We start from the raw sequence: 16,050 nt of genomic DNA on the forward strand, positions 1-16,050 counted from the left end.
AGCATCTGTACTAATGCAATTAGGAAAGAACAAAGGCAGCATCACTGAACTAAACAATACACACAAGTGCTTTAAGAAGTGTTATTTTAAATTATTTGAAATAGCTTAAACACACTTTACACTTTTATGATGCAATGCAACTATGCCATTTTATTATTCAATCCCATTTAATAAAAACTAGAAAATAAAATTTTCTAATCAAATAATAATTATTATCCTTTCAAGCTGAACGAAATTGAGGGAGGGATAGGAACTGACGTCTTTCATATCTCATCTCCAGGGCATTTCTGCACATTCCCATTCTCTTAAGTAATGCAAAAGTAGATATGATTTAACAATGCAATTACTTTATTACATTTTTAAAAAAAAATTCTATATCAAGGACCATGCTGAGACTTACTCATATTTGAGCTCTAAATTTGCAAGGAACAGAGGACAATAAGCAATCAGGTACTTGCAAAGTTTACCTGACTCAGCCATGGCTCATCATAGTCTATTTGAAATAAGAAAGTGTGAGTTCTGCTGTTTGACTCTGCAGTGCAAGTAGAGATAGCACTTTCAAAAGAGCTTCAGAGAGACTCATAAATAAGATATTGCCAATTAAGGAGCACTGCTAAATAACAACGACTCCATTTATTGGATGCTTGCTCACTCTGTGCCAACATAACATAACAGGATAAGTATTATTTATAGATAAGGAAACACAAGTTTAGAGCAGTTAAGTAATCACTCAAGGTCATGCTGCTTATTAGTGTTGGAGTTGGGATTTAAACAGAGTTTTCTTGAATTCAAGCTTGTGTACTTAATCAATGAAATAGTTGCCCTTATCAATAGTGAAAAATGAAAGTTCATAAGTCTATTAAGCTAAATACTAGGAAGCACTGGATAAAAAGATACAATTCTTATCTTTGCAATCTATTTGAAGGAAGAATGGTCACATGTATAAACATATACTACCTATAGGAAGAAATAATATATTCATATGCAAAACAAGAGAATAACAAGTACATGTTGATATGGTTAAATTTGCTTTCCATAACAGGAAATATATCAAATAAAGTTCTCAGGAATAGAATTAAGAAGTAACTTAAAATTATAATGCATCATATCCAAATAGAATTTACTTGCAAAGTAAGATAGTCTGAGATAAAAGAAAACAACGTATGAATATTAAACATCACATCAAAATAAGAACATCTTCCATAGTCACATAACATATATGATTAAAGATAAACTGTTTGTAATTCTAATTTTAAAAGTATAATAAAAAGTTATATCCTTAACACAGTAAAGATTAGTACTCTAGCAACTTTAGCAAACATATTCCCTGTCTTTTGGAGCTGGAGATACAGACACTAAAACATAATTCAATTGAAATAAATTCTGCAGTGAATAAATTCATGGAAACATACACAGATAGCATACACTAGCCTGATCTGATCGAGAATGATGTTTGAAGCTAAAAGATAGATAAGAATAAGCTAGTGAAGTGGGGAGAAGGGAGAAATCTAGGCAGAGGGACCAGCACTTCCAAAGGACCTGAGAGAGACAAGATTATGATATATTCAAGGAACCAAAAAATCCAGTGTGTTGGGGAGAAAAGGAATAGGAAAGGAATATGACAGGCTATTTGGCAGAAGACTTAAAATCTACATCATAAGGACAATGAAGGGTCTTTGAAGTTTTTATTCAGGGATGTTTTCATTCATTCATTCATTCTTCCAATTACTGAACTATTATTCAGTTCCTGCTATGGACCAGACTACACTACATATTGGGATATGACAACGACCATAACAAAGCTCTTCTCACAATAAGCTGATGTTCTTGCAGAGGAAGATGGTCTACAAACAAAATTACAAATTAATGCATAAATATAAGCAAGTCATAAGTACAATTAAAAAAATAGAAATAGTAAAGGGATAGAATACTTCTCAAATTTGAATATCTATAAGAATTATCTAGCAGTCTTGTTAAAATGCAGAGTCTGACTCAGTGGTTCTAAAGTGGAAGTTGAGATCCCCATTTCTAATGGCCTCCCACAGGATGCTGATGCTGCTGGACTGGTCAGCACATTTTGAGTAGCACAAGGACAGAGAGTGAAGAATTGTTTGCTCAGGAACGGTCTTTCTGATGGATTACATTGAGATAGATTCATAAATAGAAACCTAATAATAGAGTTCCCCAAATATATGAAGGGAATAATAGACAATTGTACAATACTAATTGGATACATTAATATCTCACTTTTAATAATGGGTAGAACAACCAGACATCAGATCAATAAAGAAATAAAGGATTTGAGCAACACTATAAGCCAAGTGGACCTAATAGATATATACAGAACATTCTGCCCTATAACAGCACAATACATATTCTTTCAAGAACACATGGAAAGTTCTCCAGAATAGACCATGTGTTAGGCCAAAACACAAGTCATAATAAATTGAAAAAGATTGAAAGCATACAAAGAATCTTTTCTGACCACATGGAATGAAGCTAGAAATGAATTACAAAAAGAAAACTGGAAGACTCACAAATATGTAGAAATTAAACAGACTCAAATAAACAATGGGTCAAGGAAGAAATCACAAAGGAAGTTAAAGACCCTGAGATGAATGAAAACCAAACAGAACCTACCAAAATTTGTGGGATGCAGTGAAAGCAGTGCTCAGAGGGAAATTTATAGATGTAAATGCATACATTAAAAAAGAAGAAAGATCTCAAATGGATAAACTAATTGTACACTTTAAAGAGCTACTTTATGAGGAGCAAACTAAACACACAGCTAGCAGAAGAAAGAAAATAATAAAGATTAGAATAGAAATAAATCTAATAGAGATTAGAAAATTACACACTTCTATCAACATCAAAAACAATGAAAGCTAATCATACACTCCAGGATAAAATTGTTGAGATCTCTATATGAAGCAAATAAAATGGCATGATTTCAAGAAAATTATGGAACCCAAGTAAAGATAATTCATTTAACCTGCAGCATTTTTATTCAAATGGAACCATTATTGCAACACTAAAATTAAGAAGGAAACATAATTGTTAAAAACTGATTTGATCTGTGGTAAACAATAATTATCACAACATAAATGTGAATTTATTTTCAGTTATTAGAAGGAACCCATAGACAGAAGATAAGGGACATTACAATTTTAAAAGAATTGGGTCAAGCCCAGTGGTGTAGTGGTTGGGTTCTCATGCTCTGCTTCAGTAGCCAGGAGTTCGAGGTTTTGGATCCCAAGTGTGGACCTACACACCACTCATCAAGCCATGCTGTGGCAGTGTCTCACATACAAAATAGAGGAAGATTGACACAGGTGTTAGCTCAGGGCCAGTCTTCCTCACCAAAAAAAAAAAAAAAAAGAAGAGCTAGAAAAAGAAAATGTAAATGTGACAAGCTTGACAATGTAAAACTTTTAGAAGTAGGCAGCAGAATTGGGGAGGCAGAGGTTAGTCAAGGGCAGATAAATTGACATACTTGCATCATAGCATGGAGAGGCAAGAAAGCTGTATGTAGCTGAAGGAAAGGTAAGTTGAATTTATTAATGTATAAGTGTAAGCAGTAGAAAAACAAACGAAATATAGCTACAAAGCAGGTGGAATGAAGGAAGAGGTTTGGGGTAATAATATCTAGGTAAGCTTATTCCTCCATTTGTTTTATAGCAAGGATTTAAAGTCTGAAACTCAGCAGTCAAAAATAATGGTGAAATCATGTTATGTAGGGCCATGAACCTCAGCACAAAATTAAACAAAAGCTGAAATGCATAGTAGGACCTGCTTCTAGACAGAAAGTCTAGGGCTAAAGATGTGTGGAGCAAGGAACTAATTTTTATTATTAATTCTTCAGTTTTATTGAAGTTTTTCAAAAAAATTAAATTGATTTGTAAAATGAATTAAAAGAAAAATAAAGAACATTTCAGTAAGCAAAGGAAGAACTACTTTATCTTAAGACAGTGTCCAGATTATTATTTAAAGTCTTGTAAAAGAATAGGTTGTCAGTGACTTCTCAATGTAGCAAGAAGGTAACCAGACAGTACCCTGAAAGGGAAGAACTATATTATGCCAAAGGCTTATGAGACTTATGACTGTAATCAGGAAGTTCAATAATTTCCCTTCCTCACGGGGCAGACAATCAATCAGCCAGTGAGCCAGCCATCTTGGAGAAACCATCTCTCAATGTCATCTCATATTGTTTTTGAAGATGTAATCAATGAAGTACTTTATCAAATGAAACTAAGAAGAGCAAATATTAAAATGGAAGAGACCATGAAATCATTATTTTCAAATGGCATGATATGTAGTTGAAAAAGTGAAAGGAATTAGAATTGATAAATTAGTTTAGTAGTCAAAACCAGTGCAAATATACTAAATTCAATAGTACTCATTCATATCAGCCACATCTAGTTAATATACATAATGAAGAAAAAGATAACATCTGACAGAAACAAACAAGTATATGAATCCATAGCAAAAAGCCAAACGACATGTCAAATTTTTTGAAAGAGTTGCTTATATGAGCTTTCCCAACTTATACATCTGTTTACTCCACCATCCACTGACATCAAATTACTTTTTGGTTTCAAAATTCAAATGTGCTTGTCATAGTTTATTTTATTTAATTTCTCAGGTAACCACACTTCTTTTTTGAAGACATGCATTTTTTATTGCTATTATACTATACCTTCCAAAATTTCTTCCTACTTCCATCTCTGATCTTTCTCCATGTATTTGCTTTCTCTTCTTCATCTGTTCTGTATTAAATATTAAACTTATTAGGGTTTAGTTCTTAGCCCCCTTTTCTTATCACTCTGGAAACGCATCCTATGCCCTTCTATAGTATGAGTTTCCACCTTCGTATAGGTGACTGCCAAAATACTAATGCCAGCCTACACCACTCTCCTACAGTTTAGGGCAGCTCCACCTGGATATTTCTCATATGTTGCGAATGCCACATTTTGTACATGAATTTATAATCTCCCCAACTCCATTTATCAGTGTGTGACTACAGCATCAATTCATATGTACAAGTCAGGATTCTGGGTGTGATATTTGATTCATCCTTCTATCTCATCTCGCACACAATCTTGTACATTTTTCAGAATTTATAGGGTTTATCAATTTATCAAGAAGAATTTATCAATTCTTATCTTCACTTCTACAATTCTAGTTACATTTGCTACAATCTTTCACACGGATTATTGTCCTGGGTTCCATACTGTTCTTCTCTTCTCTCTTCACTTTTGATCTCCTTTAATCTTTTTCTGCAAGGACAGGAGCCACCATTTAATATGTTGATCTTACTATGCTACTCTCCTACTTGAAACATTTCAATGATTCATCATCTTTCCTTAGAATAAAGTCTAGATTTAAAACAGCTGCTAAGACCATCTGATCACCATTTGTTTTAGTTGAGCATTATTTATTTCTCAACATATGCTGTATAGTTAGCGTTTCAGCCACACTGAGTTTCTTTTGATCCCTTGAAAATGCCATATAATTTTCCTCCAAGGTTTGGGCATGCTGTTTCTCATGCTTAGAATACTCTTCCCTGTATACACTGCTTTGACAATTACTCCTATTCATTCTTTAGGTCTCAGTTGAAATCACTTTATTGTCCATGTTAAACTTCATCTGATCTTCTTTCTAGGTCTTTCAGCAGCATATCCCACTTTCCATTATCACCTATACTATCTCCGTATGTCCCACTAGGTTGTGAACTCTTACTTGGCGAGAGTTATGTCCATTTTGTTCATTCTTGTTTGCTCAGGCCACATCAAACTTGGCTCTTAGTAAGCATTCAACCTTGCTTCCTACCTCATAGAGATGTAATTCTCTCAATTTCTCCAGCCCTTACCTATAAAAGTTCACATCTGCAGGAACCCTTTGCCATTTTCTTTATTCTCACACAACAAATTGTCCTGTTTGCTTTGCAGTCTAAATCAGCCATGTCTATTCTTGTTCTAATATGCGTCTGACTGGACACTGGCAATCCAATTTTTCTCAAGTATTTTCAACCTTTTTCTTTCTAGTAGGTACCATCCTGCAGAGTATAAACTGTTCAGATTATCTTGTTTACTAAAAATATCTGCCCTTAAGCCTCTATTTTCTTTGAGGTACTACCCTCTCTCTTTTCCTTCACCATCAAGACCTCCTATGAATTTTCTAAAATTATTGCCTTCATGCTTCTTTACCTTCTACGTAGTGCTAGAAGATAATAAATTTACTAAAACAAGCATCAACCACTGTCTCTACTGTTTAGGAACAATTTGATGGCTTTGCGCTTCCTCTAAGAAAGTCAAGTCCCTTATAGTAGAACATAAAAGCCTTCCACATTTTCCTGCTGCCTCATTGTGACCATCTTATGCCCTTAAAGATTCCGGAATTCCCAAGGAGTCACTTGAACCAGAATAAATTCCTAGTAGCTTTACTGTTTCCCCCTACATAGCCTGTGCACTGGGTTGAAAAGTGTCCTCCCAAAATTCACATCTACCCCAAACCTCGGAACGTGGTCTTATTCAGAAATAGGGTCTTTGCAGATATAATCAAGTTAAGATGAGGTCATACTTTATTAGGGTAATCCCTAATCCAAGACTGGTCTCTTTATAAGAAGAGGGAATTTTGAACACAGAGGCATAAACAGAAGGAACACAATGTGAAGACGTAGAGGAGAAGGCCACGTGCAGATGGAGGCAGAGACTGAGTGATGCTTCTACAAGTCAAGAATGCCCAGGCAACTACCAAACCATAGGAAGAGGCAAGGAAGGATCTTTCCCGAGAGCCTTGAGAGAGGACACAGCCCTGCGGACACCTTGATTTCAGACTTCTAGCCTCCAGAACTGTGAGATAATAATTTGTGTTATTCTAAGCCACCTGGTTTATGGTCATTTATATGGCAGCCCTGGGAAACTAATGTATCCTGGAATTCAGCACAATAGGTCTTCAGAGTTGCGGGTTAGACACAACTCAAAATCTGACTGGAGAACCATTTATAAATTTCAGTTTTTCAAGTTTATGGGATCTAGTTGTGCTATTTTCTTCATAGTATAGAAGTATTTATTGTGATGTTATCTAAATCACAGGATATTAAAAAATTACTTTTGGGATTGCGCCCAGTCAACGAAGGTTCAGCAACTGTAATCAAAGCACTTGAGAATAACTGGGATAGCCAATTGAGACCTATCCTCTCTTTGTCAATGAGGCTTCTGCTGCAGGCTTTTTACCTTGAAAGAGTTTCTGACAGATCAGGAAGGGTCTCTTTGAGCAAAAAACAATTAATCTCCACTCTTGCTCGTGCTCCACTTTCGGTCACCGTTGGCAAGAACCCTGCTACAGTTCGAGGCATTAACAAGAAGATGGCTAGGTAGTGTGTTAATCTCCGCAGCCAAGGGAGCCTATATTTGTCAAAGCAGGGCTGACATTTGTTTCAGTTGCTACACAACCTCAAGAACCAGCTGAGCCTCGTAAATACATTTCACTTATATAGTCTCTTGGGAGGGCCCGTGGATCCATTTAGCTCTAAGGTCATGACTTTCTAATTTCTTTGCTTGTAGATCTTCCTATATCTGTCACTTTGGAATAAAACCATGTATATTTTTACATGCACACACACACACATACACACACAACACATTTTATCTCCTATATCAAAGAAGGCCAATCATTTTACTGTATCTATATCTGCAGATATTGTGAGTTACTTTAATTTGCATTCAAAAGAGAAGACAGAAAATTCCCAGTGAAATAAAAATGCTAAGTTTTGCCAGTTCAATAAAGCAGAACAGTGAAGCAAGACACTGATTTTTTTTTCTTTCATAATATTTGTACTTCTGAAGGTTAGTAGACTTTTGTGGGGAAAAAAATCTCTCAGTGATATTTTGGTTTGGAGACTCATAGCTAAAAATCATTGAAAACTTAGTGAGAACAGGGAGACTACCTGACAGAGTATAAAGGTCACCATTCACACTTCATCCTCTTCTACAAACACAGAGACCTCTGGAGTGCACTTGAGGAAAATCCTGTCAGAAGAAACAGCGCCAGAAGCAACTCTTGATCAGAGCTGTAACTCTAATCATAATAATTGCACTACTAAAACTAATGAAAAATTACACTGGAATTCATTCTTAAAACATTCATAGCAAAGTACCTATTCCTTCGATGCTGTTAGTCCTTAGTCTGAAAACGTACTGTGGGAGTAAATGCCAACTTAACTCCTTTTTCATTCTATATATCTGCTAAGTTAATAGACAGAAATAAAACCAATCCAGACATAGCAATTACATGGATGGGCAAACGAGAGAGAAAACAAGTCTGTTTGATAAAGAGATATGCAGGGAATATGTTATTCTAATGCAAATGCTACATTTTCCTGATGTTTTTGTTTAAAGGAGAAATTATCTTATTGCAGTTGTCAATGTAAGGTAAGTATTGTCGGTGTGCTGGACATCTTGCGTTCCCAAGTTCATTTCCACTTTGAAGCAGACTCCTCCAGGGAACAGGCAATAAATCTGACACTCTACCTGGACCCCTGAGGAAGACAATGCTTTAGCTGGTGCACAGCACATGTCAATCCCGGCGCATCTGTGAGAAGATGATGACCTTACAGCAGCCAATGTCTTTCCAATAACAGACAGATGGCAAAAACAAGCCTGACAACACCAAGATGAAGAATCAAAAAATCAAGAGTAAACAAAATCGTTCCAGTCTGGTTCACAGTGAAATGTACTTTGTCACTGAGCTTTGGTGTCAAAGAACTCTAAACAAGATAAATTTGGCAACATAATTTACAGGTAATGTCTAGCATACTCCATGGCATATTGAAAATTGAACATGTTGTTCATATCAGGAATTTTTTCTGACATTATTATTAGCAGCTGTGGGAAGCTTGACACTGATTCTCATGTGTATTTCTCCCTTTCCAAAGACAGAGCAGGCTTCTGCTCACATCAAACTTGATTCGCCTCTTCTTTCTTCTTTCCAGACTTGGAGTAAATAGTTACTGACGAAGAAGATGAAGAGATTTTTCTTTTCCCAAAGAAAACTTAGTCAGTGAAGTGGCCTAAATTTCTCATCAGAAGAATAAAGACAGAAATGTTGCAGCCTCACTGCAGCAGTCCTAAAATGGGTGAAATATTCACCAATTAATTTTCAGAAAATTCTTCTGAAATATATTGAGAACTATTTATCGTTATGAACACTTACTCCCCTAGAAGCAAAACCATCTCTTTGTTCTTTTCTGACCTATTTATAGTCTACACTCCACTCTGTCTTTTGGACACTCATATTCAATTTTCCACAAAATATCTTTCATTTTCCATCTGATGTTTTGAAATAATCCATTCACTTTGTCTAATGTTCAGAAAATGAGATTTCCCCTAGTTACAGTGTGTCCTTCCTCACTTGACCTCTTTGGTTGTCTTCAACTAAGGGAGAGATTGATAACCAGAGCTCTAAATTACCTTTCTTACTGGCTTACCTCTTTTTTATTCCCTTTGATATTATTGAAGCTCCAGGAAATGCTCTCCTCAGAAAGCTCAACACTTAGCTGAGATTTCCTCATAATCCCCATTCCGTACCATCAACGTAAAGGACTTGTATTGAAGATCAACAAGATTTCTCAGCCTTATAGTTGTTTTTATTTGGAAAAACTTTAACATCGCCTATGTGTCAGGCAGTGTGATAAGCCTCTTGGAGGAAAGGGAAGTAAAACATGGTAGCTTTCACAAGACTATCCCAGTGTGGAAGAAACTCAGATTTCCTCTTATAACTCAGCTGTCTTTCCCACTCCATAGCAGACTGGCCTGGCTTACAGAGGTCACCACCTACATTTATTTTCCTGTGCTTTATCTCACAGCAAGATCCCCTTCTGCCTTGCCCAAAGCAGGCTGGACATGCCAGAGATGGTTTCCAGAAGCAGCACTCAATCAATGACTGCTGGGGGCTAGTGTACCGATATCCTGGTTCCCTTTCCCTTTGAATGGAGTAATTCTGAGACACTTGTTCTCCACTGTCTCCCATAATTCCTCAGTGGGAATAAGACCTTATTGTTGTAGAGGTAGCTTGCTTTATAGCATCCAGTTGATTGGCAGTTTTCCCTTCACTTTCTCACTTCCCGTCTTAGTTTAGGATCCTCCAGAAGCAGAAGCTGAGACAAGAATTCAAACACAAGTCATTTATTTGGGAGGTGCAGGGAGCATTGGCAGGGGAATGGAGGAGTGACACAATTGAGGAGCCAATCCGTTCAACTGTGCATTACCAAGCTAGAAATCACAGAGTTTGCTTAACTTGGGGGAAAAGGAAAATGCATGTCTTAGAGTTGTGTCAGCCAAGCGAAGAGAGAGCTAGAATTACACATGAACTCCCATAAGTTATTGATTGAGGGCTTCCAAGGTTCATGTAGTTCCCTGGCACCTCTTCCCTTCCAATTGTACAAGCAGAGTGGTCTACATGTTGGGGAAAGCACTTATGCATGGAGATACAGATACTGGCCTTTGGAAATCATAATAAGCATGTTGAAATGAGAGTATGTGAGGATATTGGGTAGGATATTGATATAGTGTTACCTTTTGCTTGGGATCATTTCTAACAAATTACTTGCCCTAGAATCATCTCAAGAGTTCTTTGAAGATCTTAAACTAAGATAATAACCATGTTCACTTGTGGAGATAGATAAGTTGTCATAACCTGATAAATAGTATAATAAATGTAGAAACAACATGCTTTGGGAAAAAAGGCAGGGGGATAATCAGAAAATGTCTCCTGGAGGAGATAAAGATAAAAATTTTAGGACCAGTAGGAGTTAGGTAAGTGAGGACAGGGAGAAGGCGGGAGGTGCCAAGAACACTTCGTCAAGTGGTAGGAGACCGTCAAGGCCAGGGTTATGGGAACCATCTGGCCCAGATACAGGGAATAAGGTTGTACATTGCTTACAGAGAATTAAAAACAATAATAATGCCAACTAGAAATTAGTCCAATTTTTATTATTATATGCAGTCTCAATTCTTAAAATATCAGTGATGTTCTTAACTATTTCTGCAGTTACATAATAGCTGCTACACATATATACATTTTAATTATATTTTTATTAATAAACATTATACCTTACACAGAAGTTAGTTTGAAGAACCCATAGTTATCTAATGCTCAGGTACATATGTTTGTTTCAAGAATTTTTACTATCTGGAAATGATTGGAGCTTTCTTCTGGTTCAGTTTGTGTCTTCAACCTATGCAGTGCTTTATATTCCTGCAGGTAAACAGTAGATTCAAAATAAGGAATGGGGGCACAGTGACTGTAAGACGAAGAAAGAGAAACTGAGTTACTTCTATTCTGTCATCTGTGAATGTCAGGAGTGTCAAAAGATGCTGCTGTTACATTGCCAGCAAAGATAAAATGGCTAATGTTGGAAGGGCTTGGTTGTTTTTATCATAAAGCAGACATCATAACAAATAATGCCAATATTTTCCATCTTTCAACCGTTTTTATTTTTCTTAGAAGAAAAAGAAAATTTTTGGAAGTTTTTAATAAATATATTGGAAATTTTTCTGATGAAGAAAATTAATGAAAATATTTTCACTGCAGAGATATTTGAGGCCTTTAGAATGTATCCTGAATAAACATAAATATGGAGAATATTGCACATTTTGGATTTATTGTGAAATGGAATGTTCATGAATATCTTCCAAATTTATATTTACATTTAAAATGAGTCTTCTTATTAACACACACACACATGCACACTTTCATGTGAAAGGAACTTTTTGATATTAAAAAATACAAAAAGTGTTATTCAATCAATTAGTAAGGAAGAAAAGTTGATACAATAATGTGACTATACTGTCTATCAAAGTTAAATAGGTAAAGAAGTCTATATATTTTTATTTGACATGAGTTAAAATTGACATTTTTGATGTACAGTCTTACAAATTTCAATACATGTATACAGCCATATAACCATGACCGCAAATGGGATACAGCAAAGTACAATCACTCCCAAAATTTTCTCATGCTACTCATTTGTATTCATAACCTCTGCCCACCCCTAAATATTGGCAAATATTTATAATGGATATAAAATATTGTCTTTTCGAGAACATCCTTTAAATGGAATAGTACAGTATATAACCTTTGTGTCTGACTCTCTTTTTACTTAATGTAATCGCTTGGAGATCCATCCAAGTTGTTGCATATGTCAATAGTTTCTCCCTTTTGATTGCTGAGTAGTATTCCATTGCATAGATATACCATAGGTTGTTTATGTGCACTTTGAAGTCATCTTTCTTTTATTTTCCTGTTGGTTATTATGAAAAAAAGACTCTATAAACATTCAGAATACATATTTTTAAACATAAATTTTAATTTTTCTGGGGTAAATGCCTGACAGTCCTATTTCTGGGCTCAAGGATAAGTGTATCTCAACCTTATATGAACCTGCCCACATTTGCCAAAGTGGTTGAATCATCTTGCCATCCCATTGGCAGTGTAGGAGAGGTGCAGGTGTTCCACATACTTTCCGGTAGTTGGCATTATCTCTATTTCTTATATTAGGCATTCTAGTACTTGTGTAGTAGTATCTCACTGTGATGTTAATTTTCATTTCCTAAAGGACTAATGATATGGAAAATCTTTTCATGTCCTTATTTTCATCTTTATATTATCTTTGGTCAATCATCTAATCCATTTGTTAATTCGGTTATATGTTTCCTTAGTTTTGACTTTTAGAGTTCTTTATATATTCTGGACACAAATCTGTGTTGGATATGTGATTTGCAAAATGTCCTTTCAGTCTTAAGTTTGTCTCTTCATCCTTGAAAGACTGTCTTGCAAAGCAAAACATCATTTTGATGAAGTTCAGTTGATCAAATATTTAGCAGATTGTACTTTTTGTGTTGCATCAAAGAACTCTGTATAATCTCAGGTTAGGAAGATTTTCTCCCACGTTTTCTTCTGTAGTTTATAGTGTTGTTTTACATTTAGATTTATTACTTTTTTTGAATTAATTTTTTTAGGATGTAAGGTTTAGAATTAGCTCTTTTCTTTTGTATGCATCTAATTGTTCCAACACTCTTTGCTGAAAAGGCTGTCCATTCTCCATTGAATTGTCTTTGCGTTTGTCTAAAATGAAATAGGCATATTTGCCTGGGTCTATTTCTGGATCTCTATTCTGTTCCACTGATACGTGTGCCTATAACTTCACCCATAAAGCACAGTCTGTCTTGATTACTATATCAACTTTATTCCATATAAATTTTAGAATTAACTTGTTTCTTTTCTCAAAAATCCAGCTTGAATTTTAATAGGAATTGCACTAAGTCTAATGATCAATTTGGGAAAATTTGATATCTTTACTATTTTGATTCTTCCAATGCATTTCCACAGTATATTTCTCCATTTATTTAGATCTTCTTTTATTTCTTTCATCTGTATTTTGTGATTACCAACATTCAAATCCTGTACATGTTGTGTTGGTTTATACCTAAATATTTAATTTTAGAGCTATAATAAATGGTATTTTTTATTTCTAATTTCATTTGTTTATTGCTAGTGTGTAGTAATTCAATTGAAATATGTGTGCTGAAATTATATTCTAGATAATGTTTTAGGAAGTGTTATTTTTTCTTTGTAGATTTCTTGGTGTTTTCTATAAAGAGATTCATGTTACCTGTAAATAAGAAAAATTTTGTTACTTTCTTTCCAATTTCTTTGCCTTTTTATTTTAGTTTCCTTCTTTTTTGCACTGGCTAGGACTTCCATTGTTGAGGAAGTCAGAGTGGAGAGAACAGACATTCTTACCATCTTAAAGACCTTAGGAAGAAAGCATTTCTTATTACACCATTAACTTTGATGTTATCTGTAAGTTTATTGTAATTGCCATTTGTCATGTTGAGGAAGCCGCTTCCAGTCCTAGCTGGTTGAGAGTTTTTATCATAAATGGGGGTTAAGTTCTGTCACATGATTTTCTGCATCAGTTGATACCATCACATATGCTTTTTATTCCCTTTCTGTTAATATGGTAGACTATATTGGTTAATTTTTCAAATATTGAACTACCTTATCATTCTCAGGATAAAACCAACTTGGTCACAATATATTAATATTTTTACATATTTCTTGACTTCATTTACTAATATTTTTGAAGATTTTGTGTCTATATCCATGAGGATTGGGGTCTGTAGTTGTACTTTCCTGTACTATCTTTGTTTGGTTTAGGTATCAGGGTGTATTCATTTTCTATTGCTGCATAACAAATTACTACAAACTTAGTGGCTTAAAACCACACTCATTTAATATTTCATAAAATTTGGAGAGGAAGTTAAAAGACTGGGCACAACATAATTGGTTTCTGTGTTCAGGGTCTCACAAGGCTGAAATCAAGCTGTCAGCTGGCCTGCAATCTGAAATGGAGCCTGACCTCCTTGTCCAAGCTCACGTCCTTGTTGGCAAAATCAATTTCCTTTCAGCTGTAGAATTCACGAAGGGTGTATCTTCAAGATCTGCAGAAGAATGTCTCTTTCACATGTTATCTTCTTTAAAGGCTCATTTGATTAAGTCATGACCACTCTGGTTAGACTCCTTTTTGATTAATTCAAAAGGAAGAGATTGGTAACCTAATCACGGGAGTGGTCTTTTGTCATTCGTAGTCTATGCTCAGTTATACAGGGCATGGACACCAGGGGTCAAGAGTAGAAGCCAACCTAGAATTCTGCTTACCATAAAGCTTTGGCCTCATGAAATGAATTGGGAATTTTTCACTTGTCTTTTCTTTTCCAGCATAGCTTCCGGAGAATTAGTATTACTTATGCAAATCCTCTGTAGAGTTAGCCAATGAAATCACCTGAGTTTGGAAATTTCTTATTCAGAAGGTTTTTTAGTATAAATTCAATTTCGCTAATAGTTACAGATTTCTTGTGCTATTTCATCTTGGATACATTTTGTAGTTTGTGGTTTTTAAGGAATTGGACAATTTCATTATCTTTCAGAATTTATGTGTGTGGAGTTTTGTAAAATTCCCTCATTATAAGCCTGATGAGAGGGGGAATAAACAGGGGTCTGTAGTGATATTACCTATCTCATTCCTGATATGGGTAATTTGTATCTTTTCCCTTTTTTTATTTATCAGTTTGAATAGAAGTTTATGAATTTTATTGAACTCCTCAAAGAAACAAGTTTTGGTTTCAATGTTTTTCTGTATTCTCTGTTTTCAATTTCATATATTTCAATATTTTTATTGTTTCCTTCAGTCTCTCATACTTTGCTCCTTTTTTCCCCTAGTTTCTTCTTTTTGCTGTTGTAGTTGTTGTTGTTGTTGTTGTTGTTGCTGCTTTGAGGAAGATTAGCCCTGAGCTAACATCTCCTGCCAATTCTCCCCTTTTGCTGAGGAAGACTGGCCCTGAGCTAACATCCATGCCCATCTTCCTCTACTTTATATGTGGGACGCCTACCACGGCATGGCTTGGCAAGAGGTGCCATGTCCACACTTGGGACCTGAACCAGCAAACTCTGGGCCGCTGAAGCGGAACTTGCAAACTTAACCAATGTGCCACAATGCCGCCCCCCCTAGTTTCTTAAGGTAGAAACCTAACATTGTTTTGAGGCCTGTCTTCTGTTATAAGCTTTTAATACAACAAATTCCCCCTTGGATCTGATTTATTAGCATCCTGCAACTTTTGATATGTTGTATTTTTATATTCTATTAATTCAAAAAATATGCTAACTTCCCTTGAGGTTTCCTCATTGATCCGTGACTTATTTATATCTGTTGTTTAATTTTCAAGTGTTTGATTTTCCTGTTATGACTCGTTAATCAATTTAATTTCATTATATCATAAAATATATTTGTATAGCTACAATTCTTTTGAATTTGTCAAGGTATGTTTTATGGCCCAGGATATGTTCAATCTTTGAGAATGTTCCATATGAACTTGAAAGAATGTGTACTCTGTTGTTAATGAATGGAGAACTGTAAATATCAACCAGATCGCCTTGGTTGATCGTGTTATTCAGGTCTTCTATGACTTCGCCGATTTTCTGTCTAATAGT

Source organism: Equus quagga, chromosome 11 (assembly GCF_021613505.1).
Source record: "Equus quagga isolate Etosha38 chromosome 11, UCLA_HA_Equagga_1.0, whole genome shotgun sequence".
NCBI classification, from domain to species: domain Eukaryota; kingdom Metazoa; phylum Chordata; class Mammalia; order Perissodactyla; family Equidae; genus Equus; species Equus quagga.